Below are 13,114 nucleotides of genomic sequence, written 5' to 3'. Positions count from 1 at the left end.
CAATAATTGAATAGAATACATTTTGATCTATTTAATTTGTAACAGTTTGCATGTTATCATTTACATTTCAATACTATTCCAGTTTGAATTTTGATTTTACTTTCTTTTCTCTGAATTACACTCCAAAAACAATTTTGTAGACTATATCAGTATTAGCTGAAACAAATTATGAATTATATCTTAAACATCCTCCATGTTCAGGTCATTTTTTTCTATTAAAACTCATAGAAGCAAACAATATAGAAATTAAATATTAGGTTTGAGCTTTTAGTAGAGTGAGTACAGGTGAGATCCTAAATAAGTTAATTAAAAATATTTCTTGGCGAACTACTAAAAACAGAGCAATATTTAAAGGAGGCTGTGGTAAATAGCCTAAGAGGCTATTGCTACCTCATTTAACAAGCCTGCAAAAATGCTAAGTAGAAAATATACACACAATAGAGCACATAATAGCAAAAGTTAAAGTGCTAAACTTTGTGATCCTGAAAATAAAGAGTTCAGAGAGGGCACAATCAAACCACAATATTTAAAGCAATGAAGAATTCCAGGAGAAAATGGGAGTTGGACTTGAACTTGGCCTTGAGGGATGAATAGAATATGGGTGTACAGGCAGTTTGTTCACAGAAGCTGAAATAGTGATAATGAGGGCTTGCAAGGAAAGAATATAGCTTTGAGGTTTTTTTGGTAGGTTTTCAAGGAAGACTGCTTTTCAGTTAGTGTGGCTGAACTCAATTACTACATACATAACTGTTTAGGGGTAAATATCCTTATAGGCGATATGGCAGGATAAAGGAGTATGAAGATAAGTGCTGATTTGATGAAGCATCTGTTTTATGAGATGGATTAGAAATGAGATAAATTAGAAGACAGACCCAAAAGATAAGTGTGATGATGAAAACCACAAGAGCACACTGTCAACTTAAATGAAGAAAGGCTGGTAGAATTCAGAGAAGAGGGATAATTACAGGAGGCACATCCAGATCCCACAAATACAACCAAGAGAAGGTTTAGTTTAGAGAAAATATCCAGGAACCATTGGTGTTATGATTCTGTATTCCAGTTTTCATCACAATAAATCAAATACTTAAGCAAAGTTTTCTACAGTATTTGTAGAAAGTGCTGAAGGGATTGAATGTTAATCCTAATCCTCATCCTGCTGCTAAATCGCTTCAGTCGTGTCCGACTCTGTGCGACCTCATAGACGGCAGCCCACCAGGCTCCCCTGTCCCTGAGATTCTCCAGGCAAGAACACTGGAGCGGGTTGCCATTTCCTTCTCCAATGCATGAAAGTGAGAAGTGAAAGTGAAGTCGCTCAGTCGTGTTGGACTCTTAGCGACCCCATGGACTGCAGCCCACCAGGCTCCTCCGTCCATGGGATTTTCCAGGCAAGAGTATTGGAGTGGGATGCCATTGCCTTCTCTGAATCCTCATCCTAGGATAGATAAATAGTGTCAGCTTTGTTATCATTTGAAAGATGGTATAGACTGGATACGGCCTGAAGTTGCACAGAATAGTCATGCTAGAACGACCAGAAGACCACAGGTTTGGAAATCCTTGGAAGTGTTTGTGAGGAACAGATAATGAACAATAACAAAGACACGTGGAACTCTCACCACCCTCCCATGTATCCCAGCAATATCTAGTTAATAGTAAAGAGTGATATTTAAGACTGTACTCCTGCAAGGTATCTAGTTAGAATTTTATATTACTGTTGGCTGAGTATTATAGAAAGGGTGACTCTAGTAATCAGGAAAAGTTGTAGACTCTCAGACCACAAAAATAAAAATCCAAGCCAGAGTATTATTGAGAAAAAAATAAGATTTAAAAAATGAGATTAACTATGTTTTACAGTCTTGCAAAGATTCAGAACATTATAGGATCCCAATAGATGAATTTGAATGTGAGGAATGTTTCTATAGTATATGGAGGGGAAAAGGTGACTGGATGGGATGTAAATGAATATAAACCTGAAGTTTGGAAAAATATAACTTATAGAAAAACTTCTACCTCAACTAATCATCTTTTTAATTAAACAGTCTATCTTTCCATGTATGTACCAGGCAGATACTATAGAAATTTCAAGAGTTTTAATGTTGAAAAGTACAGTGCCTTCAGTGTATTTCTAGTTCTATATTACATAAAGTATAATATCAACACTGTAGCAATAAAAACCTTTTTAAAAATTCAGCTATCATACTCAGGTTTCTGTGGTTTTTATTTTGTTGTTGATCTCTTTTAAAAGAAAAACATTTCTAGTTGATACTCTCTGCATTTTAACTGAAACCTTTTATCCTATCTGAGACTCTTCCAGTGGTGATTTTTGTTTCCTTGAGAAACAAATGCTACTTCTCCTTGGAATATTCTCCTGACCCATAAAGTTGAATTTTTAAGAAGTATCTGGACTTAACAGATGATCCCATATGAGTTAAGATGGAATTGACCTTCTCCTAACAGCCCTAAGGAGATTCAATCTTAGGTGATGGAAATGAGGAGAGAATTAAGAAAAATGATTAAGCTTGAGATAGGAAGAAAGATAACCTCCAAAAATTTGTGGCTAAAGAAATGAAAATATTGACAGTACTATTGAAAAAACAAAGTGTCTTACCAGAATTCTGAAGTCACCAGATGATCCAAGAGTCCAAGCCTAATTAGAAAAAAAGAGAAAAAAAGTTACTTTTCTGTTTTTAAAATAGACACACAATATTTTTTATAATTCTATAATGTCATTGCATTTATAAAATTGTAGATTGATGAAAATAGATTAGGAAACCATTTTTTCCAGGCTTTCACTTAAATTGAAGTATTTACTTAATCTCATATTGTGCCATGCAAAGACAAAAAAGATAGTCTAGATCTTGAAAATACATTTCCAACTATTCAGGTGACCATAATTATTCAGCATAATTCTTTAAAATCTCAAAAAGGTAGACTGTTACTAAATAAACTTGAAATCTCATGATATTTATGACATGCATTTATTTTTCTTATGGGAGAGGTGATCTAAAGCTTCATTTTAAAAAGTATTTTCTCATTTTTTTGCCTTTGTTGATTATCAGACAGTAATTAGTTTTGACTTTGATTCATCTTTGAAAATTAAATCCATGAGATATTATAATGACAAAAATAAAAAAGGTTTTACTTTCAAATTATATCAAAATGCAGCCTCTATGTTTTTAAGGTATGTGAAGTTCAGATGAAAGGCAGTATCTGAATAGCACAAATCCCTGAGAAGACCTAGCACCTGCTGTGGGATGCAAAGGTTTTAAAAATGTTGTCTTGTGTAAAGGCAACGGCAAACACTTTGAAGCCTTTTGTAAATATGACTGCCCGCCTCTTTGTTTGAGCAGAAATATTGAACTTCTAACCACTATTACTGTAAAATAAAGGAGACTATTTTTTAAACATATGATCATCTTTTCCTTTTGTCTTAGGAATTAAGTTGGAAATTATATATCATATAAGTATTGAAAAAACTATCTTTATGTAAAAGAGAATGAAAAATAACAATAAACATGACAATTTAACACTGTGTATACAGTTTTCTGTGTCAATAAATACGTGTTCGCATCTTTTGTCATAACATTTAAATTAGGTTATCTGGTCAGAATTAAGTGCATAATGCTGGACCACTAATTGGTAACAAACTGGCCAGAATGAATCTATTAAAATTCCTTTTCTAGGGCTTAGACTCATTTGAGAAGACCAGTGGTTCACTTGAGAGGAGCAAGCAGTGGATTTTGTTGAACTATGATAAAGCTTTTTGGAATCTCTAGCCTGGCTTCAAAGGTACAAAATCTCTGTCCTTGGATTTTAGTTCTTCTCATGAGAGGCATAGAAAATATTTGGTATATTTTCTTTCCTTTTCACAAATATAAGTTACTGATTTATAGGTTCAGTTCAGTTCAGTTGCTCAGTCGTGTCCAACTCTTTGCAACTCCATAGACTGCAGAACACCAGGCTTCCCTGTCCATCAGCAACTTACAGAGCTTGCTCAAACTCACATCAATTGAATTGGTGATGCTATCCAACCATCTCACCCTCTGTTGCCCTCCTCTCCTGCCTTCAGTCTTTTCCAGCATCAGGGTCTTATTTTCTAGTGAGTCAGTTCTTCGCATCAGGTGCCAATGTACTGGAGCTTCAGCTTCAGCATCAGTCCTTCTGATGAATATTCAGGACTGAGTTCCTTTAGGATTGACTGGTTTGATTTCCTTGCAGTCCAAGGGACTCTGAAGAGTCTTCTCCAATACCACAGTTCAAAAGCATCAGTTCTTTGGTGCTTAGATTTCTTTTGGAGAAGGAAATGGCACCCCACTCCAGTATTCTTGCCTGGAGAATTCCATGGGCAATGGAGCCTGGCTGGCTACAGTTCATGGAGTCACAAAGACTCAGATACAACTGAGTGACTATCACTCATTCAGCTTTCCTTATGGTCCAACTGTCATATCCATACATGACTACTGGAAAAACCATAGCTTTGACTATACGGATCTTTGATGGCAAAGTAATGTCTCTACTTTTTAATATGTTGTTCTAGTTTGTCATAGCCTATAAATCATGCAAGAAACTTGCAGAAGTGCAAATGTATATAGCTCAATAAATTATCACAAAATGAATGCTCATGTAATCAACAATCAGATCAAGAACTAGAATGCAACTAACACACAGAGGCCCACAGCATGGTCTGTCACTGTATATGTGTGTATACACACATGTATATATACAGCATGCATACAAGTACTGTATATATATACAGGACATATACAAAAACAGTATACATGCATATGTGAAAGCGTTAGCTGCTAATCATGTCTGACTCTCTGGGACCTCATGGGCTAGAGACTGCCAGGCTCCCCTGTCAGTGGAATTCTATGCAAGAACACTAGACTGGGTAGCCATTCCCTTCTCCAGGGGATCTTCCCGACTCAGGGAATGAAACTCGGTCTCCCGCATTGCTGGAAGATTCTTTACTGTCTGAGTCATCATACACATACATAAATACATATAAACTCACTTGATTACTTCTTGTGGGTTATGCTAAAGCACAGATTCAAATAAAATGCAAACCATTTGAGTCAATACAGAGGCATATGATGTGATTGTGGAAATGCAGCAGTAATGTCACAAATTCATAATTTTGCATGGCATATTGACAAAGTGTTGTCAGAGAGGGGAAACACTTTGGGCATGTCATTGAGCATATTGTATACTGTAATCTATATATGTCTGTTTTGTTTTTTGTTCATCCTATGGTTTTGCCTTAGTTTTGAACTTCATAAAATTGAAATAACACACTGTATTTTTGTCTATACTTAGTTTCTTTTCCTTAACATGTCTGTGATTCATTCATCTTGTTGTTTGTAACTATAATTATTTTTGTTACTCTATAGCATTTCATTGGATAAACACTACATCATTTATATTTTCAATCCTCTATTGACAGTATGGATTGTTTCTACTTATCATGAATAATTCTATTAGAGGCATCCTTTTATACATGTACACATATTTTTTCTTGGATATTTCCTAGAAATAATTTACTAAAGTTAAAAAAAAATACATATGTTCTTCTTTAGCAGACATTGCCAAATAGTGTATCAAAGTTGCCATTGTTGCACAGATTCACCAGAATATACTTTTATTTTGCTTAACTTTAGTCATCACTTTAGTTTACTGTGTAGTATAATTATACTTTTGATTTACATTTCAGTATTAATGTGTTTTAGTGCATTTTCATATATTTGCCATATATTTATACATAATTAATACAAATACAGTTTTTCATTTAAGGAGACACTTTTCAATTTGCTTGTCCACCTAATGTGGGTTGTCTTCTCCTTATTAATTTGCTGAAGTGTTTTATGTAGTCTAGATATTATCTTTTGTTGATTATATTTGGTGAAATATGTTTCCGCCTCCGCATCTCACCCTTTTATTCACGTTTTGTGCCTCTTGTTGCAAATTAATTCTAAGTTTTACAGCAAATTTAACCATCTCTGTCTTTTTGTGGCACATGCATTACACAGAATGATCATATATAATATAATCTTTTCTATCTTCTTCTGAAACTAAAGTTTGTTATTGCATTCTTCTGCCTCTCACATCTAATCCAAAACCTACCTGAAATTAATGTTTTGCTTTGTGTGATTTGTTATAAACTGTTACTATTTTCCAGATTGATGCAATAAAATTTACTGAAAATATCTTACTTCTGTCACTGTTATGTAAAGATAATTTTTCCGTAAATTAATTGTCCACAGATACTAGGGTGTTTCTATTAATAGATATCAACATATTCCATTTAACTATTTGTCTGTATCACATGTATCTATATCGTGTTTTATCTCAACATGATGTAGGTAGAAGAGTGGGATCCTCAACCTTTTTCTTAACAGTTTATTGACTATTTAAAAATATAATCCACATAACATAAAATTCACTGTTCTAAACTGGATAATTTAATGGCTCATATTATGTTTACAATAAATATTTCATAAACATTATCATGAGTTCCAGAACATTTCCAAACTCTGAAAAGGAAACCCTATACCTATGAGCAGTCAATCTCATTTCTCTCTTATCCACTTCCCCTGGCAACCTCTAATCTGCCTCTCTGGATTTGCCTATTCTGGACTTTCATACAAATGGAATTACACAATTTGAAGACATTTCTGTCTATCTTATTTCACTTAGCATAATGTGTTCAAGGTTCATCTATTTGTAGCATATAGCAATATTTATTTCACTTTTATGGTTAAATAATATTCCATTGAATGTATATAGTATTTCTATTTTCTACAACACTTGTCTGTAAGAATAAAATTGACTTTCTATTGACCTTATACTGAGCAAACTTAATTCACCTATGTATTCTTTTCAATTTATTATCTGCACTCTCACATTATACACAATAATGGTTTCATATATTTCACTTAAATCTCTGAGCTTTAAAAACCTGCCTATATACATGTATTTATGCATTCATGTATGTATGCACATGGACATGAATGTGTGTATGCATTTTGAATCACTGCACCCACTAGGAACACCAGAACAATGAACAGAAGTGGTGTTCCTAGACACCCTTCTTTTGATCTCAAAAACAAACCTACCATTAAGTCCACTGTTTGTTGTAGGTGTTTGGTAGATTTTTTTTTTTAATCATAATGAGAAAGATTCCCTCTATTTCCTTTACTTTGAGCTTCAGCTATACAGGACTTTTTATTATTCATTGCAATAATAGAATGCAACTGCATAGATCATCTTATTCTTTCATCACATTTTGGTTAAATTTTAACTATAAGTTTAAGCAATATTTTATTTTTTTAAAAGCTATTTCCAACATCTTTTAGCATTTTCAGGATTTATAGAGACTTAACTTCTATTCCTGATATGAGTTATTCTTAATGGCTCTTTTTTTTTTTTTTTTTTAACTTGGTCAGTAACATTGATATCTACGACTTTTATCAGCTTATTCGAACAGCAACTTTTAGTTTTGCTGATCATCTCTACTGTATATTTGGTACATTGTACAATATTTTTCATTATATTACCTCCTGATTTTTATTATTTCTCCCTTCTACATTTGAATTAAATGTACTGTTTTCCCTCAACTTGAGGTGGATGTTAATAACCAATTTTCTGCCTTATTTTTTTCTTATATGTGTTTTGAAGTATGTTTCACTCTAACATTTGTTTTACTTTTTTAATATAGTAGCTTAATTTTTATTCATTTCTAAGCATTTTAAAGTTGAAATTTTACTCAAAAAGCGTTCCAAAATAGTATTTTAATTTCTTAATAGCTGGAGATTTTCTGATTCAAATAACTTGTACACAAAGCATTTACTCAACATGATGTCAACCCTCTACAGTATATTGAAACTTGTTATATGATTCAGCATCTGATCAATTTTCATAAACGGTCTATGTGTCCTTTATAATGATATATATTCTGCAATTATATGCATTGACCTATACATATAAATTAAGCATGTTAATAATGTTGCTCATTCAGATACTGGAAGATACATATTGTATACTCCCACTGTGATTTTAAGTTTGTCTTTTTTTTTCTTTTAGTTTCACCTCTTACAGAGAAGGCAATGGCACCCCACTCCAGTACTCTTGCCTGGAAAATCCCATGGATGGAGGAGCCTGGTGGGCTGCAGTCCATGGGGTCACGAAGAGTTGGACACGACTGAGCAACTTCACTTTTACTTTTCACTTTCATGCACTGGAGAAGAAAATGGCAACCCACTCCAGTGTTCTTGCCTGGAGAATCCCAGGGACAGGGGAGCCTGGTGGGCTGCCGTCTATGGGGTTGCACAGAGTCAGACACGACTGAAGCAACTTAGCAGCAGCAGTCAGAGTTGCCATCTCATCCAGGGATAGTCAAAGGAGGATTTAACTGAGGTGCATACATATACCAAACAGGAAAAAAAAAAAAATCCTGTGCAATAACACAAAAGGCAATGTATTCTGTGTAGCTAGGGCCTGAGCAGGTGGTGGAAAGAGGTATGACTGATATTTAAAGACACGACTTAAAACCGGATATGAAGAGCTTGATAATATAAGACTTTAATAGTTAGCTAGCAATTTCAAGATAAGGCAGAGAAGATTTTGGAGTAGGGTTCTGATGAACTAAACTAACATGAAGCAACCTGGAGTAGATGGTAAAGAGATATGAAAAGTAAAATTTTAAATGAGTTTTAGAATCCAATAGTGTCTCTTTGCAGGTTGCTCTAGTAAACTACTGAACATGTAGGTCTGGAGTTCAGGAGAAAGTTATAACTTTATAATCTGACCTAGATTTGGGATTTATCAGTGTTTTAGTGGTAAATGAGGCATGGGAGAAAAGGAGGACACAAAAGTGATGATCAGTAATGGATACTTAAGGGAACCTCAACAATTACTGGCATAGGCAGCAAAAATGTAATAAGCAAAATTGGTTGAGAAACTTAATAGATGTAGAAGGAGCAATGAGCCAAGAACAAGTGACATCAGCAATTTGAAATGTTTTGCAGAGTGTTCCAAGATGATGACAACAAAATTTGGCCTTCACTATTGCCTACAGTCAGAGACATTCAAGCAGAATGTTGAGATTAAAAGTTTAACACTTTGAGTGATGAATGGTGAAATAGTTCACCAAATGTATGATTTCTTTTTTGAATTTCTCTGAAAAAAGGAAGGGACAGAATCAGGGTTGGAGTGTGGTGACAGAGTCAAGGAAAGGTGCCTCTTGTTTATGCACAAGTTATGTTCAAAATTTTAGGTCATCAGAGAGCCTCACGCATATTCTTAGTCTGCTTTAAAAAATATCTGGCAGACTTCTAAGAATACTCATTGTACTTGTTTCTCCTTTTCTTTTCAGATAAGTGTATAACACAGAGCTTTCATATTTACACTAGTGGCTTCCACCATGTGGATATGTCCCTTAAAAACATCATCTACTTTCACCTCTTTTATTAGCTGCTGTTGATCAAGGATATACGTCAAGTAGCTTTCTCTGGTACTTGTGGGATTATATTAACTACACTTGCTAAAATTTCAAGTATCTTTTTTATGTTATACATACTCATTATACAGCTATACAGAGACATAAAATCAACTCTATTGTCACTGTTTTTCTTTAGTTTCTGATAATTACTGAGCATAATTGTACTTTTGTCTAAGTCACTCCAATTATTCCAAATAGTGTCCATTTTGTATTTGTTTGTTTTTAGTCGCTCAGTTGCATCTGACTCTTTTGCAAGCCCATAGACTGAAGTTCCAGGCTTCTCTATCCATGGGATTTCCCAGGCAATAATATTGGAATGGGTTGTCAATTTCCTTCTCCAGGGGATCTTCCCAACCCAGGGATCAAACCTGCATCTCCTGCATTAGCAGGTAGATTCTTTACCATTACCACTGAGCTACCAGAAAAGCCCATCCATTTTGCATACTCTTATTGTGAATATATATATTTTCCTTTCAGTTAACCCTTAGAATACTCTATTCGTCCTTTGATTTAACTTTCCATCCTTTCTGCACTCACAGGCTCACAGATATTCAGAAGGCAATTATTAAATAAATCAGTAAGTTTGAATGAAAAAAGTAAATGCACAAAAGAATAAAATTGTTTTATGTAAATGGAAAGTCACCTGCCAAATGCATATTTCAGTTCCTTCAGAAGAAAGTGGTCATATTATAAGGCTAAGGACACTGATATCAAAAAGAATCTGTACATCGAACCTGGACTGGCAATTCGTTTCATATATGATATTATACATGTTTCAATGCCATTCTCCCAAGTCTTCCTACCCTCTCCCTCTCCAACAGAGTCCATAAGACTGTTCTATACATCAGTGTCTCTTTTGCTGTCTTGTACACAGGGTTATTGTTACCATCTTTCTAAATTCCATATATATGCGTTAGTATACTGTATTGGTGTTTTTCTTTCTGGCTTACTTCACTCTGTATAATAGGCTCCAGTTTCATCCACCTCATTAGAACTGATTCAAATGTATTCTTTTTAATGGCTGAGTAATACTCCATTGTGTATATGTACCACAGCTTTCTTAGCCATTCATCTGCTGATGGACATCTAGGTTGCTTCAATGTCCTAGCTATTATAAACAGTGCTGTAATGAACATTGGGGTACATGTGTCTCTTTCCCTTCTGGTTTCCTCAGTGTCTATGCCCAGTAGTGGGATTGCTGGATCATAAGGCAGTTCTATTTCCAGTTTTTTAAGAAATCTCCACACTGTTCTCCATAGGGGCTGTACTAGTTTGCATTCCCACCAACAGTGTAAGAGGGTTCCCTTTTCTCCACACCCTCTCCAGCATTTATTGCTTGTAGACTTTTGGATCACAGCCATTCTGACTGGTGTGAAATGGTACCTCATAGTGGTTTTGATTTGCATTTCTCTGATAATGAGTGATGTTGAGCATCTATTCATGTGTTTGTTAGCCATCTGTATGTCTTCTTTGGAGAAATGTCTATTTAGTTCTTTGGCCCATTTTTTGATTGGGTCGTTTATTTTTCTGGAGTTGAGCTGTAGGAGTTGCTTGTATATTTTTGAGATTAGTTGTTTGTCAGTTGCTTCATTTGGTATTATTTTCTCCCATTCTGAAGGCTGCCTTTTCACCTTGCTAATAATTTCCTTTGTTGTGCAGAAGCTTTTAATTTTAATTAGGTCCCATTTGCTTATTTTTGCTTTATTTCCAATATTCTGGGAGGTGGGTCATAGAGGATCCTGCTGTGATGTATGTCAGAGAGTGTTTTGCCTATGTTCTCCTCTAGGAGTTTTATAGTTTCTGGTCTTATGTTTAGATCTTTAATCCATTTTGAGTTTATTTTTGTGTATGGTGTTAGAAAGTGTTCTAGTTTCATTCTTTTACAAGTGGTTGACCAGATTTCCCAGCACTACTTGTTAAAGAGACTGTCTTTAATCCATTGTATATTCTTGCCTCCTTTGTCAAAGATAAGGTGTCCATGTGTGCATGGATTTATCTCTGGGCTTTCTATTTTGTTCCATTGATCTATATTTCTGTCTTTGTGCCAGTACCATACTGTCTTGATAACTGTGGCTTTGTAGTAGAGCCTGAAGTCAGGTAGGTTGATTCCTCCAGTTCCATTCTTCTTTCTCAAGATAGCTTTGGCTATTCGAGGTTTTTTGTATTTCCATACAAATTGTGAAATTATTTGTTCTAGCTCTGTGAAGAATACCATTGGTAGCTTGATAGGGATTGCATTGAATCTATAAATTGCTTTGGGTAGTATACTCATTTTCACTATATTGATTCTTCCAATCCATGAACGTGGTATATTTCTCCATCTATTAGTGTCCTCTTTGATTTCTTTCACCAGTGTTTTATAGTTTTCTATATATAGGTCTTTAGTTTCTTTAGGCAGATATGGATGCTTGGGGCTGGTGCACTGGGACGGCCCAGAGGGATGGTATGGGGAGGGAGGAGGGAGGAGGGTTCAGGATGGGGAACACATGTATACCTGTGGCAGATTCATTTAGATATTTGGCAAAACTAATACAATATTGTAAAGTTTAAAAATAAAATAAAATTTTAAAAAAAGAATATGAAAAAAAAAGATATTAACAACGACAAAAGGTAAAAAAAAAAATCTGTGTTTTGACTCTATTGTTTTTGAATTTTATTAATTTACATCACCTTTCTAACCTTCTGTTTATTCACCTATAAATGGATTTTCATTTGCAATTGTTACAGGATCATTTAATAATTAAGCTATTTCTATGAAGATGCCTAAGATAGTTCTTGTGCTTTAGTAGGGATTCATAAGTTGAGATAAACCTGGATCTGAGATACAGTCTGACCTTCCTAAGAGCCCATTTTTTAGGTATCGTAAACAATGATCTGTTATTCAATACCATCTGTGTACTCAGCTGCTCATGGTACATATCACCTTCTCTATCCAAAGCCATGACCTTTAACTGGAAAAGCAGATTAAAACAACACATGAAGTGAAGTGAAAGTCACTCAGTCATGTCTGACTTTGTGACCCCATGGACTCTGCAGTCTATGGAATTTTCTAGGCCAGAATACCGGAGTGGGTAGCCCTTCCCTTCTCCAGGGGATCTTCCCAACCCAGGGATTGAACCCACGTGTCCCACATTGCAGGCAGATCCTTTATAAGCTGAGACACAAGGCTATCCCAAAGCCGAAGTCTTGGTACTTTTTCCTCAAAACTTCATTTATATAAAATAAGTGTATATTTAAAATTCTTCTGACTCACTAAATTGCCCTGGATAAAATTAAGAGTGGATTTGATGAACATCTCTTTAGTTCTCAGTTTTGTGTTAAATTTTTATTCAATAAGAAAAAAACACAGGCTAATGTATGAATCATCAAATTAATAACCAATTTACTCCTACTTTTAACATTTATATGTCCTTCATAATTTATCTAATTAGGCAGTATTTTGATGAGCATATGCTATTGAAATTTCTAAATACATTTCTTTGACTGGATAACAGAAAAACTTTGAAACTTTAAGAATTCTCTTGCATATACAGTTCTGATTTCTATCATTCTGAAGTTGAATTTAACTCAGTTGGGTAACTTAATTCAATCTTCCAAATTATTGCACTCCTCAAATAACTA

At 34.6% G+C, this 13,114-nt stretch overlaps 1 protein-coding gene across 23 annotated transcripts in view; it reads right to left on the bottom strand.

Moving 5' to 3' along the window:
- PTPRD (protein tyrosine phosphatase receptor type D) overlaps positions 1-13,114 on the bottom strand; it is a 2,527,413-nt gene that overhangs the window by 1,535,083 nt on the left and 979,216 nt on the right. For all 23 annotated transcript variants that reach the window (XM_070794551.1, XM_070794552.1, XM_070794555.1 and 20 more), the window contains exon 6: positions 2,606-2,644. The gene's annotated coding sequence lies outside the window, so the exon portion shown is untranslated. The remainder of the gene's footprint in view (positions 1-2,605; positions 2,645-13,114) is intronic.

This window comes from Bos indicus, chromosome 8 (assembly GCF_029378745.1).
Source record: "Bos indicus isolate NIAB-ARS_2022 breed Sahiwal x Tharparkar chromosome 8, NIAB-ARS_B.indTharparkar_mat_pri_1.0, whole genome shotgun sequence".
Classification (NCBI taxonomy): Eukaryota; Metazoa; Chordata; class Mammalia; order Artiodactyla; family Bovidae; genus Bos; species Bos indicus.
This window is presented reverse-complemented; position numbering and strand designations above follow the sequence as displayed.